Source organism: Somniosus microcephalus, chromosome 11 (genome assembly GCF_052327205.1).
Source record: "Somniosus microcephalus isolate GS21.2 chromosome 11, FLI_Smic_1.0, whole genome shotgun sequence".
Lineage (NCBI taxonomy): Eukaryota > Metazoa > Chordata > Chondrichthyes > Squaliformes > Somniosidae > Somniosus > Somniosus microcephalus.
The window spans coordinates 116,406,025-116,431,569 of record NC_140997.1 but is presented as its reverse complement, the minus strand read 5'-3'; the positions used below and the strand labels follow the sequence as shown (position 1 = coordinate 116,431,569).

Here is a 25,545-nt window from a genome sequence, read left to right as displayed (position 1 = left end):
GTCTCAAGGGGTTTTATACCCTTACCTATATAACAATTAAGAAGGACTCTGGGGTGGAGAGTTTAGTTAACGGCCATTTTATTTACAATGTGCTTCTTCACTCAATGCACTACATTTCCCATAGTGCATTGCAAATCACCACTACGGTATCCCATGTGGGACAATTCTAATACACATTCAAAATACACAACATAAACGAATATGATTTGATTGGGATTACGGAGACATGGCTCCAGGGTGGCCAAGGCTGGGAACTCAACATCCAGGGGTATTCAATATTCAGGAAAGATAGGCAAAAAGGAAAGGGAGGTGGGGTAGCATTGCTGGTTAAAGAGGGGATTAACACAATTGTAAGGAAGGATATTAGCTCTGATGATGTGGAATCTGTATGGGTAGAACTGAGAAATACCAAGGGCCAGAAAACGTTAGTGGGAGTGGTATATAGACCTGCAAACAGTAATGCGGAGGTTGGGGATGGCATTAAAAGGGAAATTAGAGAAGCGTGCAATAAGGGCATAGCAGTCATCATGGGTGACTAATCTACATATAGATTGGGCTAACCAAATTAGTAACAATACTGTGAAAGAGGAATTCCTGGAGTGTTTACGGGATGGTTTCCTGGACCAATATCTCGAGGAACCAACCAGGGATCAGGCCATCTTAGACTGGGTATTATGTAATGAGAAAGGATTAATTAGCACTTGTTGTATGAGGCCCCTTGGGTCGGAGCGATCATAATATGATCGAATTCTTCATTAAGATGGAGAATGAAGTGGTTGACTCAGAGACTAGGGTCCTGAATTTAAATAAAGAAAACTACGATGGTCTGAGGTGCGAGTTGGGTAGGATTGATTGGGGAATGTCACTCAAAGGGTTGACGGTGGATAGGCAATGGCAAAGAATCAAAGACCGCATGGATGAACTACAGAATTTGTTCATCTCAGTTTGGCATAAAAATAAAACAAAAAAGGTGACTCAACCGTGGCTAACAAGGGAAACTAGGGATAGCATAAGATCCAAGGAGAGGACATATAAATTGGCCAGAAAAAGCAGTAAACCTGAGGATTGGGAGCAGTTTAGGATTCAACAAAGGAGGACAAATAGATTAATTAAGAAAGGGAAAATAGAATATGAGAGTAAGCTTGCAGGGAACATAAAAACTGACTGTAAAAGCTTTTATAGATATGTGAAGAGAAAAAGATTGGTGAAGTCAAGCGTAGGTCCCTTGCAGTAAGAATCAGGGGAATTTATAATGGGGAACAAAGAAAAGGCAGACCAATTAAATACATATTTTGGTTCTGTCTTCACAAAAGAGGACACAAATAACCTCCCAGAGATGTTGGGGAACATAGGGTCTGATGAAAGGGAGGAACTGAAAGAAATCAGTATTTGTAGGGAAATGGTGTTGGGGAAATTGATGGGATTGAAGGCCGATAAATCCCCAGGGCCTGATAATCTACATCCTAGGGTACTTAAGGAAGTGGCCCTAGAAATAGTAGATGCATTGCTGATCATCTTCCAACATTCGATAGAATCTGGAACAGTACCCATGGATTGGAGGGTAGCTAATGTTACCACATTATTCAAAAAAGGTGGTAGAGAGAAAAGGGGGAATTACAGACTGGTAAGCCTGACATCGGTAGTGGGGAAAATGCTAGAGTCCATTATAAAAGATGTAATAGCACAGCACTTGGAAAACAGTGACAGGATCGGACACAGTCAGCATGGATTTACAAAAGGTAAATTGTGCTTGACTAAACTACTGGAATTTTTTGAGGATGTAACTAGTAAAATAGATAAGGGAGAACCAGTGGAGGTGGTGTATTTGGACTTTCAGAAGGCTTTCGATAAGGTCCCGCATAAGAGATTAGCGTGTAAAGTTAAAGCACATGGGATTGGGGGCAAGGTATTGACTTGGATAGAGAACTGGTTGGCAGATAGAAAGCAAAGAGTTGGAATAAACGGGTCTTTTTCCAAGTGGCAGGCAGTGACTAGTGGGGTACCGCAGGGATCGGTCGTTGGGCCCCAGCTATTCACAATATATATTAATGATCTAGACAAGGGAACTAGATGTAATATCTCCAAATTTGCAGACGACACAAAGCTGGGTGGGCGTGTGTGCTGTGAGGAGGATGCCGAGGAACTACAGGATGATTTGGACAGGTTGGGTGATTGGGCAGAAGCATGGCAGATGCAATATAACGTGGATAAATGTGAGGTTATCCACTTTGGTGGCAAATACAGGAAGGCAGATTATTATCTGAATGGCAGTAGATTGGGAAAAGGGGAAGTGCAATGAGACCTGGTTGTCCTTGTGCACCAGTCGCTGAAGGTAAGCATGCAGGTGCAGCAGGCGGTTAAGAAGGGAAATGGTATGTTGGCCTTCATAGCGAGAGGATTCGAGTAACATAGAAGATAGGAGCAGGAGTAGGCCACTCGGCCCCTTGAGCCTGCTCCGCCATTCAATGCGATCATGGCTGATCATCCAAATTCAGTACCCGGTCGCTGCTTTCTCCCCATACCCCTTGATCCCTTTAGCCTTAAGAATATATCCAACTCCTTCTTGAATATATTTAATGTATTGGCCTCCACAGTATTGTTACTAATTTGGTTAGCCCACTCTATATGTAGATTAAAGTCGCCCTTGATAACTGCTGTGCCCTTATTGCACGCGTTTCGAATTTCCCGTTTAGTGCCATCCCCAACCTCAGCATTACTGTTTGGTGGTCTGTATACAACTCCCACTAATGTTTTCTGCCCCTTGGTATTTCTCAGCTCTACCCATACAGATTCCACATCATTGGAGCTAATATTCTTCATTACTAATATGTTAATCTCCTCTTTAACCAGCAATGCTACCCCACCTCCTTTTCCTTTTTGCCTGTCTTTCCTGAATATTGAATACCCCTGGATGTTGAATTCCCAGCCTCGGTCACCCTGGAGCCATGTCTTCGTAATCCCAATTATATCATATCCGTTTACATCTATTTACGCAGCTAATTCATCCACCTTATTACGAATGCTCCTCGCATTAAGACACAAAGCCTTCAGGCTTGTTTTTTTAACACTCTTAGACCTTTTAGAATTATTATTTACTGTGGCCATGTTTGATTTAAACTCTTGATTTCTCTGACTGCCACTTTGGCTTTTCTCCTTCCTGTCTTTTGCTTCTATCATTGCTTCCCTTTCCTCTGTCTCCCTGCACAGATTCCCAACCCCCTGTCATTTTAGTTTAAACCCTCCCCAACAGCACTAGCAAACACTCCCCCTAGGACATCGGTCCCGGTCCTGCCCAGGTGCAAACCATCCAGTTTGTACTGGTCCCACCTCCCCCAGAACCCGTTCCAATGTCCCAGGAATTTGAATCCCCCCCCCTTGCATCATTCCTCTAGCCACGTATTCATCTGAAATATCCTTCTATTTCTACTCTGACGAGCACATGGCACTGGTAGCAATCCTGATATTACTACCTTTGAGGTCCTATTTTTTAATTTGCCTCCTAACTCCCTATATTCAGCTTTTAGGACTTCATCCCGGTTTTTACCTATATCGTTGATACCTATATGCACCATGACAACTGGCTGTTCACCCTCCCCCTCCAGAATGCCCTGCAGCCGCTCCGAGAGATCCTTGACCCTTGCACCAGAGAGGCAACATACCATCCTGGAGTCTCGTTTGCAGCTGCAGAAACGCTTGCTGCATGTTTGCAGTACTGCATGACCACCTTACAGACCTGCAGGCCACTGTGGAGTGAACATAAGAACATAAGAAATAGGAGCAGGAGTAGGCCAATCGGCCCCTCGAGCCTGCTTCACTATTCAATAAGATCATGGCTGATCTGATCCTAACCTCAAATCTTCTATCACTCTGCATCCACCCGAACCCATGTGATCTCCCGGGAGAGGCGAAAAACCAGATAAAGACCCAATGGCCAATTTGGGAGAAAAAAATCTGGGAAATTCCTCTCCGACCCATCTAGGCGATCGAAATTCTTCCAGGAGATCACTCTGTCCCTATATTTTCTACAGTACTTACCTTCTGTAAAGGCGATCTCCACCCCAGCCAGGAACAGGAATAAAACCATCTCCTGAAATCTAACAGAATTAGAACACAGTAGGAGCAGAACAAGGCTACATGGCCCCTGGGCCCGCTCCACTACCCACAGGGCCATGACCATTCCGAACCCAGACTCATGTCCAATTTTCTGCCCGCTCCCCGTAACCCTTAATTCCCTTTACTTCTAGGAAACTATCTATTTCTGTTTTAAATTTATTTAATGATGTAGCTTCCACAGCTTTCTGGGGCAGCAAATTCCACAAACCTACCACCCTCTGAGTGAAGAAGTTTCTCCTCATCTCAGTTTTGAATGAGCAGCCCCTTATTTTAAGATTATGCCCCCTAGTTCTAGTTTCACCCATCATTGGGAACATCCTCACCGCATCCACCCGATCAAGCCCCTTCACAATCTTATATGTGCATGGCTACTCCCCAGCCATCTGGTAACAGATCCTAAGTCATGTTGCAGTTTCTCCTGGATTCTCTGAATAGAACTGTTGTAACCTTGAGCTCTCATATACAGTTGTCTCATGTCTGGATTCTATATGTTTGGAGGTTGGGTTGAAAAAAACCTTGATTGCAGAGTTTCACATAATTATCAAAGTTATCAAGATAGGCTAAAAGAGTTGGGTCTTGTTGTGTATGTAATATGTGTGCTACTTTGAACCTATGGACAGGACTGCACTGCTTGTAGGGCGTAGTGATACGCAGTACCACTCCTGGCCTCTGGCTCACCCGCTCGGCGGCTCTTGCTCGCTCCCTCCCGGGCTCTTATCAGGAGATGCGATCGCTCTGTTGAAACGCCTCCCGCTCGAAGCGGCTCTCGCGCCCTATTCCTCCAGCTCCCCCAGCCCCGTTCGTGCGGCCAACGCGGTCGACTGCCTGTCGCGTCGCTGCCCGGCTCAGACAACGGCTTACCCACCACCAAGCTGGAGAAGAAGCTGACGGTCGCCGATGGAGGCTCCGAGGTCAGGATGTCTTCCAGTGGGGTGGAGAGGGTGGAAACCTCTCTGCAACGTCCTGGCTGTGGACGAAGCTGCCGTGGAGTGACTGCCGCAGGGTCCGAATCAGACTCGTCGCCAGTGTTAAATCTGTGAGTTGTTCAAGTAATTAATACTCAGACTTAATCAGTAACAATAAAACAGGTCTTTACTGGTTAGAGGTAGGGACTATACATAGGTCTTTACTTCATGCCCACAGGCGGGAACTGAGGGGAGATCAGTACCCACAGTACTATTTATACCCCTAAGGCCAGGAGTGGTACTGCGTATCACTACGCCCTACAAGTAGTGCAGTCCTGTCCATAGGTTCAAAGTAGCACACATATTACATACACAACAGGTCTCTACACTTTAGAGAAGTGTAGGCTAAGGGGTGATCTGATTGAAGTTTATAAGATGATGAAGGAAATAGATTGTGTTCGAGTTGACTGTTCCAATTAAATAGGTTATTGAGGACCAGGGGTCAATACTTTAAGTTGTGTAAGGATAGACCAAGGCTAGATGTCAGGAGGTGGTTCTTTTCCCAGAGAATAATGGACCTGTGGAACAGGCTACCGACTCATGTGGTGGATGCCGATTCGCTGAATTCCTTCAAGTGAGAGCTGGACCTGTTTCTAGCTGGGACGGCGATTACCTCATACGAATTATCCGGGCCAGGGTGATGATCTGGACTAGCTTGAATCATCTAGGGGGGGTCAGAGAGGAATTTCCCAGATTTTTTCCCCCCAAATTGGCCTGGGATATTACAAGTTTTTTGCTTCTCCCAGGAGTTCACATGATTTTGGGTGGGGTGGAGAGTATATATATTGTGACACACAAGGTGTTACAATTATGTGGGACAGGCTGAATGGAACAGAGGGTTTTTTCCTGTCTGTCATTGTTCCTTTATTTCATTGCTGGCCAGTGGCCTGATCCCACACAGATCTTTGGATGAACTGAGGGTGCCCAGCAGTAGAAACATTGCAAGAGTGGGCATGGATGAGGCAGCTGTCTTTCAGGATGACACCACATCCATCCTACTCCGCCTCCACACTCAAATGAAACGAAGTGCCAGGCAGTGCGCAGGACCAGGCAAGCACTACTCCATAAGAGGAACCCAGCAGGCAGCCAGGACACTTACTCCTCCCAATGGGGGAAACACTGGGATAAGAGACATTAATCTCACATAGCAGATCACATAGAGAAATAAGTTGATTGCACTTTATTTCAACTTTTTCCAGAGTTCATTTATTTCTCTTCTTCATTTCAGGCATCCTGCCCTGTAGTGTGACAATGACAGTTTTACAATTGGATGTGGAGACCTGACAGAGCAGGTAATTTTTCTTTCAGTGCTTAAAGTAAGGAGTGTTTCTGTTACCTATCTTGTCGGAATACTATTTTCTAATATTATTCCATAGAGTGAGGTAAAATATTTTTGCATAAGTAAACTTGTCAGATTCAGTGCCAAGGAATGTTACCATCTTCAGCAAGGAACTGACAACTGAAATTTTTTGGCTGTGGTGTACCCAACTTCACAATCTGTACCCGCCATGCAATACAAATCGGGCAAGCTATTGATTGGACAGAACAATGATTAAGGGTTCTGTGGGAGAAGGGGCCAAAAAGAAATGGCTATTGATCAGATCGGGTGGAACAGCAGGGTTTAAAATTTATTTGCCCCTTTCAGGGGCAAAAAATGACTTGACAAACAGGGGTCTATACCTGACTATTAATAATAACCAATTCACAGCCCAAATGGGTACATATGCCACATTCTCTGTGGTGAGGGCAGAACTTGTCAGTGGTGTTCCAGGGTTGATCAGCAATCCTTGTAATGGCAAATTCTGTGAGCCCTTGATCCACTGGGGCCGTTAAAATAAAATTAGAATTCTTGTAAATATTCAGTCAGAATTGTTCATTAGTTAGCACCTTTCCTGCTGCTACTGTCATGATCGCTCATATGGCTGGCTGTAATTTAGTAGCAGGTACTGAATATCCCACAGTGAGAGGACAGCTCCCCAGAGGTAGATTGCAGTTGGGCAGAAACCTGCAGCTAAAACCACAGTACCCTTGGCTATATTGCTAAGCAACAGATGGGCGATGCAACACAAAATGGCTAGGCAATTATTTAGTGATTTTTCACAAAGATATTGAAGAACAGTTTGAATTAATTGCTGAACAGGCCTCTGACAATGTATCAAAGAGAAGCAGTTGCTGAAACTCCTGTGTGAATTCGCCACAGTTTTCTGACAGACCGAGGGATTAATGTGATTACATATTACATTGACACGGGGGAGGCTGTTCCCATTGCCTTAATCCTTTATCATAGGTCTATGGTGAAAAGGGTGTTGGTAAACGGGATATGTCGAAGCTGCTGGCGGATGATATTATTGAGGCACATGGGTGGTCGCAAACCATTGGGGGATGAGCGGGCTACATTCTGTTTTAATTACAGAAGATGCATTCGGAGAGCATATTGGCCTGGAGTTTGCTCCACGGCAAAGTTCCCTGCTGGAAGTACATTGGGGCAGCACTTCCACCTGCTGGTTTGACCCCAATCTGACCTTGTCCTCTTTTCCTGGGTTGGGATTATCATCATATTCAGGACGGGCTCTCAGCGTTATTATTGCTGACTGTTGGAAACTCACCTCTGGGAAATGGAGGAACAGTTGCTTGGTACTGAGGCCAAAAAGCCAACTAGTGGAATGGTCTGCACAGCAACTCAGTGCTGAAAAAAGTTTGGTGACAGCACCAGGCTAGCCAAGTTAATAGGAGACAGTCACACCTTCAAACAACACAATGAAAGATGCATGCTTCACGTTTGCATTTTCCTTAGCCACACTGGGCTAAACCCTATCTACAACTTACTAGAAATATGCGTGAGGTACAATGAGAACCTTGGCTCCTGTATGGAATAGTACCATTTGGTCTGCTTTCCTGCTGATCATCACCCAAGCAGAGCCAGAGGCCAGTACTAGTGGCCTGGCAAGTGTGTGAATGCATGATGATGCTGTCTCTAGACAGTACCACATTTGTCTTCTTGCCAACCTCCTCAGACGCCTGCACATGTGGCAGAAAATAGCCAGGGCCTCGTCTGCCAGCTGACTCCACTGTTACTTTGTCATCTTCCTTTTCTTCCACCAAGGCATTAATCAGTCCTTGGCAAAATGGTGCAGTGTGCAGCAAACCACAACATGGTGCGATGTCCTGGCTGGATTGTACTGGAGTGCCTCCTTGGATCTATCCAGACACCTTCAGAATACCAGTGGTCTGCTCAATGAGAATCCTGATGGCATCATGAACCTCATTGTATCAGTGCACCTTGGGAATCGGCGGGATCTGAACTAGTTTCCTCAACCTCTGCTGTAGAGGGTCCTCTTGATTACTGACCTGCCATCCTGACACCTGCCTTTCACCGTTGAACAGTGGTTGGATTGTATGCTGTTTTAACATAAAAGAATCATAGCAGCTTACTGGACTGTGAGCATTCACATGTATCATGAGGTGCTTGCCTTTGGTCACGAGCTGGACATTGAGCAAATGGAGCATTTTCCTTTTGAGAAAGTTTATAATGTTCTTAAAAGGGCCACGTATGGTGACGTGGGCATAGTCAGTTGTACCTTGGGGCAATGCAGCAAATCTAAAAGTGGCAGGCCTCGCGTGTTGATATGCAAGATTCATGGGAAAGGAGATACATTGAACAGCTTGCACTTCCTTCTATCCCTTTCTCCCTCATGTACTTATCTAGTGTGTGTCAGCAGTGGCTCATGTTGGTAGTACCCTCGCCTCTGAGTCAGAAGGTTGTGGGTTCAAGTCCCACTCTAGAGACGTGAGCACAAAAATCTATGCTGACACTCCAGTGCAGTACTGAGGGAGAGCTGCACTGTCAGAGGTGCCATCTTTCGGATGAGACATTAAACCGAGGCATCGTCTGCTTTCTCAGGTGGATGTAAAAGATCCTATGGCACTATTTTGAAGAAGAGCAGGGGAGTTATCCCTGGTGTTCTATTTATCCCTCAATCAGTATCACTAAAACAGAAGGCATTTGATAAGGTGCCACATCAAAGTTTATTGCAGAAAATAAAAGCTCATGGTGTAGGGGGTAACATATTGGCATGGATAGAAGATTGGCTAGCTAACAGGAAACAGAGAGTAGGCATAAATGGGTTATTTTCTGGTTGTAACGAGTGGTGTGCCACAGGGATCAGTGCTGGGGCCTCAACTTTTTACAATTTATATAAATGACTTGGATGCAGGGACCGAAAGTATGGTTGCTAAATTTGCTGATGACACAAAGATAGGTAGGAAAGTAAATTGTGAAGAGGACATAAGGAGGCTACAAAGGGATATAGATAGGTTAAGTGAGTGGGCAAAGATCTGGCAAATGGAGTATAATATGTGAAATTGTCCATTTTGGCAGGAAGAATAAAAAAGAAGCATATTATCTAAATGGTGAGAGATTGCAGAGCTCTGAGATGCAGAGGGATCTGGGTGTCCTAGTGCATGAATCACAGAAGGTTAGTATGCAGGTACAGCAAGTAATTAGGAACGCTAATAGAATGTTATTGTTTATTGCAAGGGGAATTGAATACAAAAGTAGGGAGGTTATGCTTCAGTTAATCAGGGCATTGGTGAGACTCCGTCTGGAGTACTGTGTAAAGTATTGGTCTCCTTATTTAAGGAAGGATGTAAATGCATTGGAAGCAGTTCAGAGAAGGTTTACTAGACTAATACTTGGAATGGGTGGGTTGTCTATTGAGGAAAGGTTGGACAGGCTAGGCTTGTATCCGCTGGAGTTTAGAAGAGTAAGCGGTGACTTGATTGAAACATATAAGATCCTGAGGGGTCTGGACAGGGTGGATGTGGAGAGGATGTTTCCTCTTGTGGGAGAATCTAGAACATGGGGTCACTGTTTAAAAATAAGGGGTCGCCCATTTAAGACAGAGATGAGGAGAAATTTTTTCTCACAGAGGGTCGTGAGTCTTTGGAACTCTCTTCCTCAGAGGGTGGTGGAAGCAGTCTTTGAATATTTTTAAGGCAGAGGTAACCACGATCTTGTTGAATGGCGGAGCAGGCTCGAGGGGCCGAGTGGCCTACTCCTGCTCCTAATTCGTATGTTTGTATGTATGGTCATTATCACATTGCTGTTTGTGGGAGCTTGCTGTGCGCAAATTGGCCGCCGCGTTTCCTACATTACAACAGTGACTACACTTCAAAATTACTTAATTGGCTGTAAAGTGCTTTGGGACGTCTGCTGGTCATGAAAGGCACTATATAAGTACAAGTCTTCTTTCTTTCCCCTTAAGTGCATTTATGCTATTCGCCTCAACTACTCCTTGTGGTAGCGAGTTCCACATTCTCACCACTCTCTGGGTAAAGAAGTTTCTCCTGAATTCCCTATTGTATTTATTAGTGACTCTTATGGCCCCTAGTCCTCATCTCCCCCACAAGTAGAAACATCTTCTCTACATCTACCCTATGGAACCCTTTCATAATTTTAAAGATCTCTATCTGGTCACCCCTCAGCCTTCTCTTTTTTTTTAAGGAAAAGAGCCCCAGCCTATTCAATCTGTCCTGATAGGTATAACCTCTCAGTTCTGGTATCATCCTTGTAAATCTTTATTGCACCTACTCCAGTGCCTCTGTATCCAATTTATAATATGGAGACCAGGGGGTCTAAATTCGATAGCCCCTGAAAACAGGCGCGGGTATAACGATGCACAATTAGCCCGCAACCATTGAGTCCGATGCAGGCAGCATGCAAACTTTGTGCTGCCTGCTAATTTAAACGATTGCAGCCTGCAGCCCAGTGCTAAACGTGCTTTTGAGTGGCTGCACACCTCAGCAGGGGGCCCAAGTTTCTGTGAGGCTAGCACCACTTAAAGCTAGCCTACACTACTTAAAGCCAGCCTACCCCTCTTAAAGGGGAGTTGCATTCTGGCTGGAGCAGGTGCTGGAAGTGGCTGGGGAACAGAGTCTGAGCAGGAACAGCACTGAGTAATGGCGCTACAGGGCAGAGAGCGTGCTCCAAGGTTCTCAGATGCTGCACTGGAGACCTTGGTGGAGGAGGTGGACAGGAGGAGAGAGTTCCTCTATCCACTGGAGGCCCTCCAGACAGACTCTGCGAAATCAGTGGGAGCAGGTAGCCGTAGCAGTTAATGTCAGGAGTCAAGCCCTAAGGACCTGGGTGCAGTGCCGCAAGAAGTTCAATGACCTCACACGAGTGGTCAAGGTCAGTGAATTCATCTTCAACTGCACCACTAGCCTCACACAGTACTCGATGCATGACACCCCCATCAATCAACTACCAACAATTTCTATCAAACAGGACTCATACTTTACATTCATAGCTTAAACCTCACCCTCACACACTTAGCACTGCTGCAAGCCTCGCACCCACATTTCACAGCTTTCACACACTGTCAACTATTCAACCATGACAGGCACATCACACAAACACATTGCACCACACACATTTCCCTCTCTCTGGTCGGACAAGGTGTCATATAACCGGTAGCAGCAGGGGCTACCCATCGGGGGATAGGTGTACCTGCATGACCTAACCCCCATAGAGGAGATGGTGCTAGATAAAGTGGAGCGGCCATCGCTGAGCCCGTGCCCAGCGGTGGGGTTGAAACAATTGAAGATGTCGGTATCCTCATACCTAATCCTCCTTACATCCCTGTTTCCCCTCATCCCACAATCGCTTCTGATTTACAAGCTGCAGATGGTGTAAGCATTGCCCCTTCCCCTCACCACAACCCTACCCTTGTGCCTTTCTCCTTTGAGATATCCAAGAACTGCAACCTGGCCAGGCAGTGGTGGAGGAGCAAGAACTGGAAGAGGAAGAAGGCAGTGATGCTGAAGCACCATCACTTGATTTCACACTCTCAGCCAGCAGCTCAGATACTGACACTCCGCGTACTTTAGAGGATAGCTTAGATTTGGGATCTGCACGTGGTGAGACACCGGGAACAAGTGTACTGCAGCCAAGACAGGGGGCAAGGGTAGCGCAGGTGCCAGTTCCCCGGAGGGCGAAGTCGCACATGAGTTCTGCTGCAGAGGACTCGGATGAAGACTTTGATGGGGCAGGCTATAGAAGAAGGAAGACTGATGGGTATGCACAACAAAATGCTTGGTGCATTGGCAGGCCTGCTAGAAAGCCTGCGTGCCATGTCAAGGAGCATGGAGGGGTCTGGCACCAACTAGGCACAGGGCTTTGCACAGAGCTTGGAGTTCATCCTTTCCAACATGGAAGTGATGGCAACGCGAACATCTGGGTGCTGCAATGGAAGCTCAGACTGCTGCCATCGTGGCTGCGTTTTTTAAAATTTGTTTTTATGGGATGTGGGCGTCGCTGGCAAGGTCAGCATTTATTGCCTATCCCTAATTGCCCTTGGGAAGGTGGTGGGGAGCCGCCTTCTTGAACCACTGCAGTCCGTGTGGTGAAGGTACCCCCACAGTGCTGTTAGGTAGGGAGTTCCAGGATTTTGACCCAGCGACAATGAAGGATCGGCAATATACTTCTAAATCAGGATGATGTGTAACTTGGAGGTGGTGGTGTTCCCATGCGTCTACTGCCCTTGACCTTCTAGGTGGAAGAGGTCGCGGGTTTGGGAGGTGCCGCTGAAGAAGCCTTGGCGAGTTGCTGCAGTGCATCTTGTAGATGGTACACGCTGCAGCCACGGTATGCCAGTGGTGGAGGGAGTGGATGTTTAAGGTGGTCGAGGGGGTGCCAATGAAGCGGGCTGTTTTGTCCTGGATGGTGTCGAGCTTCTTGAGTGTTGTTGGAGCTGCACTCATCCAGGCAAGTGGACAGTATTCCATCACACTCCTTACTTGTGCCTTGTAGATGATAGAAAGAAAGGCTTTGGGGAGTCGGGAGGTGAGACACTCGCCGCAGAATACCTAGCCTCTGACCTGCTCTTATTGCCACGGTATTTATGTGGCTGGTCCAGTTAAGTTTCTGGTCAATGGTGACCCCCAGGATGTTGATGGTGGGGGATTTGGTGATGGTAATGCCATTAAATATCAAGGGGCGGTGTTTAGACTCTCGCTTGTTGGAGATTGTCATTGCCTGGCACTTCTGTGGCGCGAATGTTACCTGCCACTTATCAGCCCAAGCCTGAACGTTGTCCAGGTCTTGTTGCATGCGGGCATGGACTGCTTCATTATCTGTGGAGTTGTGAATGGCGCTGAACAATATGCATCCATCAGCGAACATCCCCATTTCTGACCTTATGTTGGAGGGAAGGTCATTGATGAAGCAGCTGAAGATGGTTGGACCTAGGACACTGCCCTGAGGAACAGCGATGTCCAGGGACTGTAATGAGCACAAATCTGCTGTCCTCTCTCAGGATGACAGCGTTCATCCTCCCACCCCTGCCACTCCGCAGGTGCCCTTGCTGTTGCTTATCAGCTAGCTATCCCAGACCGCTGCCACCCAATCCAAGCTGCTGCGGTCCGAAGCCGGGCCTTCTAGGCCCAGAGTTGCTCAAGGTTATCCTCCAAGGCCCTCTGCAGTCTCCCCCACTGAAAGTCAGCAGCCTTCCACCAGCCATGCTGCAGCCACTGAAAGGCACACGGAAGACAGGCACTAAGGGAATGCACAAGGGTGATTAGTTTACGTTTGTATGCAATATGGCATGCTTTGATTTATAAATATAGTTTGGAATATTTATTTTGTAATAGCAAAATACTGTGGATGCTGGAAATCTGAAATAACAACAGAAAACGCTGGAAAAACTCAGCAGGCCAGGCAGCATCCGTGGAGAGAGAAACAGAGTTAACGTTTCAGGTCTGGGACCCTTCATCAGAACTGGAAAAAGCTGGATCTGTAACAGATATTAAGCAGGTGCAGAGACAGGAGGGGAGGAAGGAATTGAAGGAATATACTGTGCTTTTGTAAGAGGCAGGAAAGATAAAATGTTGCAAATGGGAATGACAAAATCATACAGCATTAAAAATGGGGGCAGGGGTTATAGTTTGAAATTGTTGAACTCAATGTTGAGGCCAGAAGGCTTTAAAGTGCCTAATCGAAAGATGAGGTGCTGTTCCTCGAGCTTACGTTGAGCTACATTGGAACAATTGATGTGCCAAATAACTGCCTGAATCCAAGAGGTTAAAGCTTAAAACTAAAGGCTTTTATTAAGTAAGAACATGGCATCGAGTTAACACAAGGCAGCCATCATTCATCACCGACCCAGCCCTTATGAGTAAGACTCACACCAATCCGGAAGATCCAGAGGGGTGGGGCTAGGGAGGAGCATTAGTGGTTACATCTGTAGAACATTCCAGACATTAGCAAGTACAACAACAACAGACAATACAAATGCCAGAACACAGAGTTATTTCATCACATTCACCCCCTGCTACAGATTCAGTCTGTCAGGAGGTCTGATAGTCCTCTGGGAACGACGTAACTCTTGCTGAGGCTCCTCCCGGAGTACTAACTCCGGTTCATTTGAATTCCCAGAATCATCAGTGTTTTCCACACTGAGGATTTGTGTCTCTGAAGGTCCAATACCACGATTGAAAACTCTACTCTCAGAGTCGAACACTTTTCGAGCTCCAGCAGGTGCAAGATCTTTAATAGAGACCGTATCCTCTAGCCCATCCAGATATTGAATGTACGCATACTGGGGATTAGCATGGAGGAGTTGTACTTCCTCCACCAGTGGATCATTCTTGTGGCCTCTCACATGTCTGCGCAACAGCACAGGGCCCGTGGTTGTCAACTATGTGGGTAATGATACTCCATTAGTAGCTTTTCTTGGAAAGCTAAACGCCCTTTCATGAGGGGTGGCATTCGTTGCTGTACACAAAAGAGACCTTATGGAATGCAGCACGTCTGGCAGGACTTCCTGCCAGCGAGAGGTCGGCAGGCCTCGCGACTTCAGAGACAGTACGATAGCCTTCCACACTGTCGCATTTTCTTTCTCGACCTGCCCATTACCTTGAGGGTTATAGCTGGTAGTTCTACTCGTTGCAATCCCTTTCGATAGCAAAAACTGTCGCAATTCTTCGCTCATAAAGGAAGAACCCCTATCACTATGTATATAGTTAGGCATGCCAAACAAGGAAAACAGTTGGCAGAGGCATTTAATTACAACAGCACTGGTCACATCCGGACAGGGGATAACAAAAGGGAACCGAGAGTACTCGTCTATAATATTAAGAAAATAGACATTACGGCCGCACGATGGAAGGGGACCTTTAAAATCGAGACTCAAACGGTCGGGTTGCTTTAATAAGATGAGCTGGCTCGGACGGCTTATAGAAGCGGGGTTTGCATTCAGCACAAACACAACAGGTTCTGGTCATTGTCCGGACCTCCTCAATAGAGTAGGGTAGATTGTGGGACTTAATGAAGTGGTTCATTCTGGTAACCCCAGGGTGGCAGAGTGCGTCGTGGAGATTTTGAAGCTTATCTATACCTATACTAGCACATACTTCTCGTGACAAAGCATCCGATGGCTCATTGAATACTCCAGGCCTGTACTGAATATCATAGTCATATGTTGACAGTTCTATTCCCCATCTTAAAATCTTATCATTTTTGATCTTGCCTCTCTGCTTAGTATTGAACATAAAGGCCACAGATCGCTGGTCCGTAATAAGCGTAAAACGTTGGCCAGCGAGATAATGTCTCCAATACCTGACTGCTTCGATAATCGCCTGTGCCTCCTTTTCCACTGAAGAATGTCGAACTTCTGGTCCTTGCAATGTACGAGAGAAGAAAGCTACTGATCTACCAGCTTGGTTAAGAGTTGCTGCCAACGCAAAATCAGATGCATCACTTTCCACTTGAAAAGGGATCTTCTCATCCACGGCACATACCACTGCCTTCTCAATGTCCCGTTTGATATTAAAGAAAACCTCCTGAGCTTCCGCCGATAGCGGAAAAGACGTCGACTTAATAAGAGGTCGGACTTTATCTGAGTAGCTAGCCACCCACTGGGCATAGTACGAGAAGAATCCCAGACACCTTCTTAAAGCTTTTACAGTGTGAGGTAAAGGTAATTCCTTAAGTGGGCGTAATCTTTCAGGATCTGGTCCGATTACCCTATTCTCCACAACGCAACCAAGAATACACAAACGTGTAGTATTGAAGGTACACTTGTTTTCGTTGTAGGTCAGGTTTAACCTCTTTACAGTCTCTAGGAATTTTGCGAGATTTTGATCATGCTCCCGTTGGTAGCGCCCACAGATAGTAACATTGTCCAGGTACGGGAATGTTGCTTCCAACGCGTATTCATCCACCATACGATCCATCTCCCGTTGGAAGACGGATACCCCATTCGTCACTCCAAAGGGCACCTTAAGGAATTGGTACAGGCGCACATTAGCTTCGAAGGTCGGTCTTCTATTTTGATGGGGAGTTGATGGTAGGCAGACTTTAAATCAATGGTGGAGAACACGCGGTACTGAGCTATCTGGTTCACCATCTCAGAAATACGAGGCAAAGGATAGGCGTCTAATTGGGACAAGTTTATAGTCTGGCTATAATCGACCATAAGTCTTTTCTTTTCATTAGTTTTAACCACCACCACCTGGGCACGCCACGGGCTATTACTGTATTCGATGATTCCCTCCCGTTGAAGCCTTTCCACTTCCTCTTTTATAAATGTTTTATCTTCTGAACTATACCGTCGACTCTTAGTCGCTATAGGTCTACAATTAGGAGCAAGGTTCACGAACAAAGAAGGCGGACTTACTTTTAAAGTAGAAAGGCCGCAGACTGTGAGTGGAGGCTGAGATCCACCATACTTAAGGGTAACGCTTTCATGCTGACACTGGAAGTCCAAGCCTAAAATTAAGTTCACACACAACTGAGGTAATATGATGAGTTTAAAATCCTTATACTCCGTATCCTTAACGGTCAATGTGACTTTACAATGTCCAGTTACCTCCGAAGTAAGGTGTAATGATCAATAACATGTCATTCTATAGTGGACACTAGGTGGAGCCGCACAGCTGTGTAGAGCTTTATATAGCTGTATGTATAAGACTACACTACCCAGCTGTATGTGTATTAAGACTACATTACCCATGAGGCACTAGGCTACCCACAAGGCAGCAGTCAAGATGGAAGCCTCTACAGATACTGTACCTAGTCCACATGTGCTCAATAAAAGTGTCTAGCAAAAGCTAGCTGTGTTCATAATAAGAATGCCTATTTATTAATGAACATAAGATGGTACCAGGATGGTGAAGATCTGCTGAAAATTGTGAAAAGCGACATGGAGAATTTGAAGCCACCAGAGCGTTTGAAACTCACAGGGAACATCGACTACAATTGGCAGACTTTTAAACAACAATTCGAACTCTACATTGCAGCCATCAGATTCGGTACGAAGCCAGAAGCAAGGAAGATAGTATTGCTGCTTACGGTTGGAGGCCCACAGGCGATAGAGGTATTTAATACATTTGTATTTGATCCAGAGGAGAACAGAGAAAAATTAGAAGATGTGCTAAAAAAATTTGATGCACATTGCTCTCCCAAAGAGAATGAGACGTATGAAAGATACATCTTCCGTTCTCGGACACAGCAACAAAATGAGACTTTTGATAGCTTTATAACTGATCTGAAACTGAAAGCACAGACATGTAATTTCTCTGAGCTCAAAGCATCCATGATTCGTGACCAGATTGTGTTTGGTATTCATGATAAAAAAGTCAGGGAACGTCTGTTGAGAGAAACCGAACTAAATTTGGAAAATGCGGTGAAAATATGCCAAGCTAGCGAGCTAGCTCGAAAGCACGCGAAGACTTTCAGTGAAATCAATAATGATGCGATTGTAATGAGTGATAATGCTGCTGTCGGTGCTGTGTCCTACAAGGGGAAGAAACGTGGGCAGAACAGAAATGAAAAGCAATCGGAGGATGAAATTTTTTATTGTAAACGCTGTGGTTACAAACACCAGTTAAGACAATGCCCAGCGTTTGGAAAAATGTGCACAAAGTGTAATGGAAAGAATCACTTTGCCAAACAATGCTTTTCAAAAGTAAAAACTAAGAAAGGGCAACGAGTTAATGTAATTGAGGACACTGATTTAAGTGAGACATTTTTTGTAGGAATGGTGTCATGTGACAATATCAAAAAAGATACAGAAAATGTGCAGCCCTCAGAAATGGACAATGCTGAACATAAAGTCAATGCAGTAAAAGTGGACAAATGGATGATCCCACTGCAGATAAATGGAGCATTAGTTACCTTGAAACTAGACACTGGGGCAAAAGCAAACTTAATCAGTATGAGTGACATTAACAATATGAAAGAAAAGCCCAAAATACAGAAAAAGTCAGTACTACTGAAGGACTATAATGGACAGAAAATAGATAGCTTAGGTGTATGCAGACTTAAAGTGACAGTCAAAGACAAAGTGCATCATCTCATGTTTTCTGTTGTGGCTGAAAGACCTGATTCGATACTAGGTGACAAAGCTTGTGAAGACTTAGAACTGGTCAAGAGAGTCTACTGTATAAACTGTGCCATAAGCAGACCAGATGACTCAGGTGATGAAGCAGAGAGCCCATCAAGGATGAAAAGGCCAAAGGGTATCCATGTCTTCAAAAAGCCTAGTTTCTCCAAGAAGAAAGAAAAAGACTTTAAGGTCAAAGAGAAGCCAAAGGAAGAAAAGCACAAAGAGGAAAAACACAAGGAGAAAAAGTCCAAAGATATAACCGCAGCAGTTGTTGTTAAGCAGTGGAAAGAGAAAGAGAAAAAGAAAAAGAAGAAGCCTGCACCAGAGCAGGAAGCAGTTCCGGTGGATACTCCTTCTTCCCTCAGGCCAATCTTTGGTGTTCCATTAGCCGAGACTGCTGAGAGGACTATGCTGTATGATGGGATCCAGCTGCCAGCAGTTTTTCAAGAGTGCATTGACTACATTGAGAGTTATGGCATGAAGAGTGAAGGAAACGCTGAAACCCTCTCCAAGCAAAGATCGCAAGGAGACCTCGATCTATACAAGAGCAGATTGATGACAATGCCGCAACTGCATCTTGTCATTCACCGCCAGAACAATCTCATGAAGACACATCAGACTTATCCGTGTTGAGAAGGTTCACGAACAAAGAAGGCGGACTTACTTTTAAAGTAGAAAGGCCACAGACTGTGAGTGGAGGCTGAGATCCACCATACTTAAGGGTAACGCTCTCATGCTGACACTGGAAGTCCAAGCCTAAAATTAAGTTCACACACAACTGAGGTAATATGATGAGTTTAAAATCCTTATACTCCGTATCCTTAACGGTCAATGTGACTTTACAATATCCAGTTACCTCCGAAGTAAGGGACTTGGACGCCATCACAATTTCACTTCGAGTAGAATACACCTTCAATGAACAGGAGTTAACAAGTTTGGGGTGTATAAAACTTTCAGTACTGCCACAGTCTATCAAACACCCAGTAGAACAACCATTAATCTGGATGTCCATCATAGATTTCGACAAGGAACACGGTGTGGTCTGGTCAACCGTAGCCGAGGCTAGAGTAAAACGATAGGCGGCAGCAGAGAAGACATCGGGTACAGGATTATCCTTACACACTTTACTAAAATGTCTCCGTTTCTTACATTTAAAACAGGTAGCCTCTCTGGCTGGGTATCTTTGCCTGGGGTGTTTAGATTGTCCACAAAAATAACACTTAGACCCATGGGGTACAGCCGCAACAATAGGATTAAGTGGAGGCTCCATTGGTGTTATGGATGCCTCCATACTCGGAACACACGAGGCTGAGAGAGACGCATGGGCTGATGCATACACTTCTAAATTCTTCTGGGCTACATCTAACGATCGAGCAGTAGTGACGACCGTTTTTAAAACTAACGAGTCGTCCTCGAGGAGTCTCTGTCTAATATAATTAGATCGGAGGCGAGATTTGAAAGAATCGCGGATGGTTTCTTCCTGATACACAATGGCCGAGACAGCCTTGTAGTTGCAATCCTTAGCCTTAAGGTCCTGCAGGAAATCGTCCAGGGATTCCTCGGGTAATTGCCTGCGAGCAGACAAAAGATACCTGGCATATACTTCATTAACTGACTTAAGGTACTGGGCCTTAAGAGCTGCGAGGGCCTCTTCATATGTAGTAATATCTTCAATTATAGAGTAAGTTTGATGACTTACCAAGTAGGTTAGAAGACCCAACTTGTTAACCGTCGGATCGATCGATGCGATGAAATGTTCAAAACATCGAAGCCAATGCGTTAATTTCTTCGACGCATCTGCCGAATGGGGATCGATATCCAGACGCTCTGGTTTCAAAAATCGATCCATCTTCCAAAAGTTGTTACTTAATAAAATTGATGTGCCAAATAACTGCCTGAATCCAAGAGGTTAAAGCTTAAAACTAAAGGCTTTTATTAAGTAAGAACATGGCATCGAGTTAACACAAGGCAGCCATCATTCATCACCGACCCAGCCTTTATGAGTAAGACTCACACCAATCCGGAGGATCCAGAGGGGCGGGGCTAGGGAGGAGCATTAGTGGTTACATCTGTAGAACATTCCAGACATTAGCAAGTACAACAACAACAGACAATACAAATGCCAGAACACAGAGTTATTTCATCACAACAGCGTAATAGGCCGAGGACAGAGAGATCAGAGTGGGAGTGAAGCGGTGAATTAATGTGACAGGCAACCGGAAGCTCAGGGTCACCCTTACGGACTGAACGAAGGTGTTCCGCAAAGCGGTCGCCTAATGTGCGTTTGGTCTCCCCAATGTAGAGGAGACCGCATTGTGAGCAGCGAATACAGTATACTAAATTGCAAAAAGTACAAGTAAATCGCTGTTTCACCTGGAAGGGGTGTTTGGGGCCCTGGACAGTGGGAAGGGAGGAGGTAAAAGGGCAGGTGTTGCACCTCCTGCGCTTGCACGGGAAGGTGCAAGGGGAAGGGCTGTTAGGGGTGATTGAGGAGTGGACCGGGGTGTCACGGAGGGAGCGGTCCCTTCGGAATGCTGAAAGGGGAGGTGAGGGGAAGATGCGTTTGGTGGTGGGATCACGTTGGAGGTGACGGAAATGGTGGAGGATTTATTTTGTGTTGGCTTTTATTTCAGCATTGTGACCAAGTGGATGATGTGATGGTCAGTTACAGGTAAGGTGTGGGACTGTTGGTAAATGTGGAATTGGGGTTGTGTTTACTGGTATTTCACTCGGATGAGTGGGTCACGGACACCCCGACCAGAAAGGGGCTGTCTGGGTTGCCTCCTCCTTCCTCTTTCTCCTCCTGCTCCTCGGCTGTTTGCCGTACGGCTGGTGGCAAGGGCTGTGTCCTCATGATGGCGAAGGTGTGCAGCGTGCAGCAGACTACCACGATTCTTCACACCTGCTCTGCCGAGTACTGCAGGGCTCCTCCAGCAGGCCAGTGGTGTTCTTGGCGGCTGCCTTAAATCAACGTTAGACTCTTCATTAGCATATTCAAGAGGCTTAACAGCTGTTTAGGGACCTCCTGGGAAATTTGTCAGTGCTGAGCGGAGCTCTGCTTAGGCCTTTGGTTCTACATACGGCCAAGCTAGCAGCCTTAAAGGAACCCCTGGAGGCTGACACCAAAAAGGTAAGTTACATTTTTTTAAACTTGCCTTTCCGTGGAGATGGGGAAGCAGGAGTGCTCCTCCCAGTTGCACAGCACTCCTGAAGGCCGCTGCCGGCCCGCCCTTGGGTTCCCTACCCCATTCTCCTTTCCGCCCCCCTCCCCCCACCTCTGCCACAGGACTTAACTATAGGCATCAGCAGCTTGCTGCACTTATTCAAATAGGGCCCGAGGATCAATATCTGTTTGGGTGCAGAGATCATTCCCTCTGCTCAGATCATCCTGGCCTAGTGGTGTAGTGATCAATAGCATGTCATTCTATAGTGGACACTAGGTGGAGCTGTAGAGCTGTATATAGCTGTATGTATAAGACTACACTACCCAGCTATATATTATGTTAAGACTACATTACCCATGAGGCTAGGCTACCCACAAGGCAGCAGTCAAGATGGAAGCCTCTACAAGATGCTGTACAAGTCCACATGTGCTCAATAAAAGTAGCTAGCAAAAGCTAGCTGTGTTCATAATAAGAATGTCTATTTATTAATGAACATAACAAGTGGTACTAATGAATTTCTACACTTGTCTTTTCCTGTGTTTTTTTTCTTCCTCCTTTCCCTGGTTCTGTTTCTTAACTGCTATCTATCTGTAATATCTTTCAGTTCTGAGGAAGGTTTTATACCTGAAATGTCAACTGGCTTGTGTTTTCTCAACAGATGCTGCCTGGCCTGCTGTGTGTCTCTAGCGTCTTCTGCTTTTGTTTCAGAACACAGTGTTACCAGCTGAAGGAAGAATAGACTTCTGCCATCAATGATAGAAGATGCAGTTGCAGAGCCTCTAGCTGGTTCTAAAACAATGTACAGAGCCCTGTTTTGACAGTCTACAGTGAATGCCTGCACGCATCTGCTGAAAATACAGGAGATCCTATCTAATCCTGAGTCTGCATGTTATATCCAGAATTATTCAGCACCTTTCTAGTTTGTCTCGACTCTTGCATCAATGTCCAATTCCCTGATTATTTTCCTCCGATTGATGAATCAAAGCAGAGAGCAAGTCTAGCCCAACCTTAAACATCCAAAAGCAGAGATGCTTGTGATTACTGTGGAGACACTGCTGACTCGGGCTGTAGGGGGTGGCGTGTGTGCAGTCAGCTCGCCTCTGACTGGGTTCCTGAGTGGTTCGAATCGCTCCCACACCCCTGGGTTCTAGACACCGGACTTAGGTACAGGCGGCGATACAGAATTGGAGTAGACAACTGGTTTGGTACAAGAAAACCGTATTTTTATTAAAAGGCACAATAAAATTACTGGAATAGTTACAGGCTTACAAGACTACACTTAATTAGGAATGGGGAACACACGGCACATCGAGGGAAAAATCACAGTATTAATCCCCTTACCCTTGTCCCACCCCCAATAATAACTAATTGTGCTGTGAGGGGCCAGTGATTATGCTCACCAATAAGGGTTTCTGGACAGGCCGAATCCTGTCGACTGGGCCGGTTGCGGTTTTGGGGTTCGCTCTTGGTGTCCTTTGGGACCTGCCGTCGTCACGTGGTCCCAGGGCGCGGCGGTGGAGTCATCTGAGTAAAGTGCCCTCTTTTCCTCCGTTAGAGATAGGGAGTAAAGTCTTTGTTGGGTACTTTACCTTGCAGAATGGAAACTTCGAGTTTTGTTCTTCTGGTGGTGGTCTGGTCTTCGAAGTTTTGTTGCGGTTGGGGTTTGGTGTTGGCTTGGTCGCGGTGGCCTAGATCATTACCTGTGCAGTGGTAATGATCCGAAGGTATAGTTTAGCCGGCCCTTTTGTTACTGCGGTGCTCGTGGTCATCGGCTTCTTCTACCCCTGCTTCGAACGTCGGCTTATGCCTGGACCGGGGTGTGTGCCCGCTCATCCCCAACGCTTCTCTACGCTGCCCTTCTCTGCTTATCGGCCTTGCCATTCGCCTCGTCTCGCCTGCCCGCTTGCTGCCCCGTGCATCCTGTGTGTTTTGAGTCCTGTGTCCTTTCGGTTACCGGTGGGCCTACAATCATACTACTTCAGAGGTTCCTTAATCTGCGTGCCAAATCAGGTTTAGTTCTTTGTCTAATTTTGGCGGGCTCGTTAAAGTGATTATAGTTGTTCACTTTACCTGCTTTTTGGGTGGTTGCCCTGCTGTTAAATGTTCCTTAATGTCTCGGTGTTTGTTATTCATAATGTTTAATTGGCGTTTTCCTGACTTGGTGGCTACTTCGAACTGTAACCGATTATTTATGCAAAAGGTTTGATGGGTTGAAGATTATGTCTTTCCTGAGTTGATTGGTTTCAAAATGAAGAATGCGTATTCTGCATTATCTAATGTCTGGCTTCAGAAATAACAAGTCCCTCACAGACCCAGGCATGTCATCTGACCTGCTGTTTTGCAGGGCCCTGTTTTTTTCAATCTTGCAGGCTTCTGGCACGAGGTCTAGAAGCCATTTTGTTTGGGGTACCCTTATAACTTCATCCTTCAGGGTCCCTTTATTGATAACTCTGGGGAATGTGGGAATTTTGAGAACCCTACACTGCACACCATGAACAAGAGTTCAATATGAGGGAACAGGGAAGCTAGGATCAGATGATGGATCCATGCACGCATACCAGGGGGCTATCCTGCCAGGTAGAGGCATGACCAAATACTCTGGGTCTTGTCTGATTGGTAATACAGCGCAGCTCAAACCTGCCCGCTTTAATTCACGAGAAAGTCAGAGGTCCTGTGTGGCTGAGTCTGCTGCTGATCTAGTTGCTTTCCATTCAGGGCCTGGATAACATTACATTGGAATTCCCGACTTACTGGAAAAGTATTTCATAAAGCTGAGGTGTGCAATTATTGCTGGGATGGTATTTAAAGGAGATTCACAATAATCTAGAGCTGGAGGTGATGCCATTGTTTCTAAACTCATTCATCAGTTGCATGCAAATACCATCACACCTTTCCTACCTATGGTATTAATAAGGATTGGAATTTTTTTTGAGGTGGAGTCTGATGAAGTGTATTCTCTTCCGAGACTAAGTCAAGTGTGGAAATTCATTTTCAGAATCTTGCCGCTGGGCCTAGACAGCTTGCTAGTTAGTGCACCTTGATGAAAAGAGCAAAGAGTTCGTCAGGACTTGTGCATTTACTCAGGTTTTGGTCACCCATTTGTGGGGTTGGACAATGTGCACAGTGATCAAAGAGTATTTAGTGGACTCCTCTGAAAAGTTCCTGAAGGATCACAATATATTATCAAAGACTTCCCTGACACGATTAACTCCTAGGAATCTGATCTAAGAGCAAATACTGTGTTCCGTTCAGCTTCATTTTGCCTACCTCCAGAAGAACATTTCCAATCAACCCTGCTGCTTTGGCATTTGCTCCTGACCACCAACAGAGACTCCTTACCTCTTCCACATGAGTCAGGACTAATGCGGGAGGGGTGGCCCCAAGATCAAAGATGCTGATGTTGCTAAGAGAAAATGGTTTGTTGTTAGTAATGGTATTTTGTAATTTTTTTTTGTTTTGAAATAAATAATTCTGTTGTAACTAGTTATTTTTAGATCTTAAAACAACAGGTCATTGCTGTGCAATTTGCTATTAAATATTACAATACAACACAACACGGATATTAGAAACCGATTCTTCCCCTCAATCCACAAACTACTCTGTATAACGATGCTTTTTGGACACAAGAAACATATTTCTTGAAAGTCATTCTCGTTGTCATAACACACTGACTGCTGAGTTGGGACAAGTGAATTTCATGAGCAATTGACCTCCTGTTGGTGAATAGTACAGTGAAATTTTGAGGGATCGTCTGAATTTGTGCTGTTGGCACAGAACTTGTATGATAGTGCATGGTTTTCTGTCTAAAAATTAATAGGCGCTAAATTACACAGGACCTGTGCTCTTGAATTCCTGATGTGCGCTGTCATCTTTTACAGCTCTCCACTGGGAGCATGGATTCCTAAAATCTCCCCTTCT

The 25,545-nt window shown here is 45.5% G+C and overlaps 1 long non-coding RNA gene across 2 annotated transcripts in view; it reads left to right on the top strand.

Moving 5' to 3' along the window:
* Positions 1–25,107, top strand: part of LOC147110839 (uncharacterized) — a 99,904-nt gene extending 74,797 nt beyond the window's left edge. Inside the window, exons 6-7 of one of the 2 annotated variants that reach the window (XR_015079994.1) lie at positions 6,307–6,370; positions 22,286–25,107. This is a non-coding gene — a long non-coding RNA (uncharacterized LOC147110839). Of the gene's footprint in view, positions 1–6,306; positions 6,371–9,456; positions 9,548–22,285 lie in introns of those variants that run through there. The other variant, XR_015079995.1, reaches the window with a different exon arrangement.
* Positions 25,108–25,545: the final 438 nt, after the last annotated feature.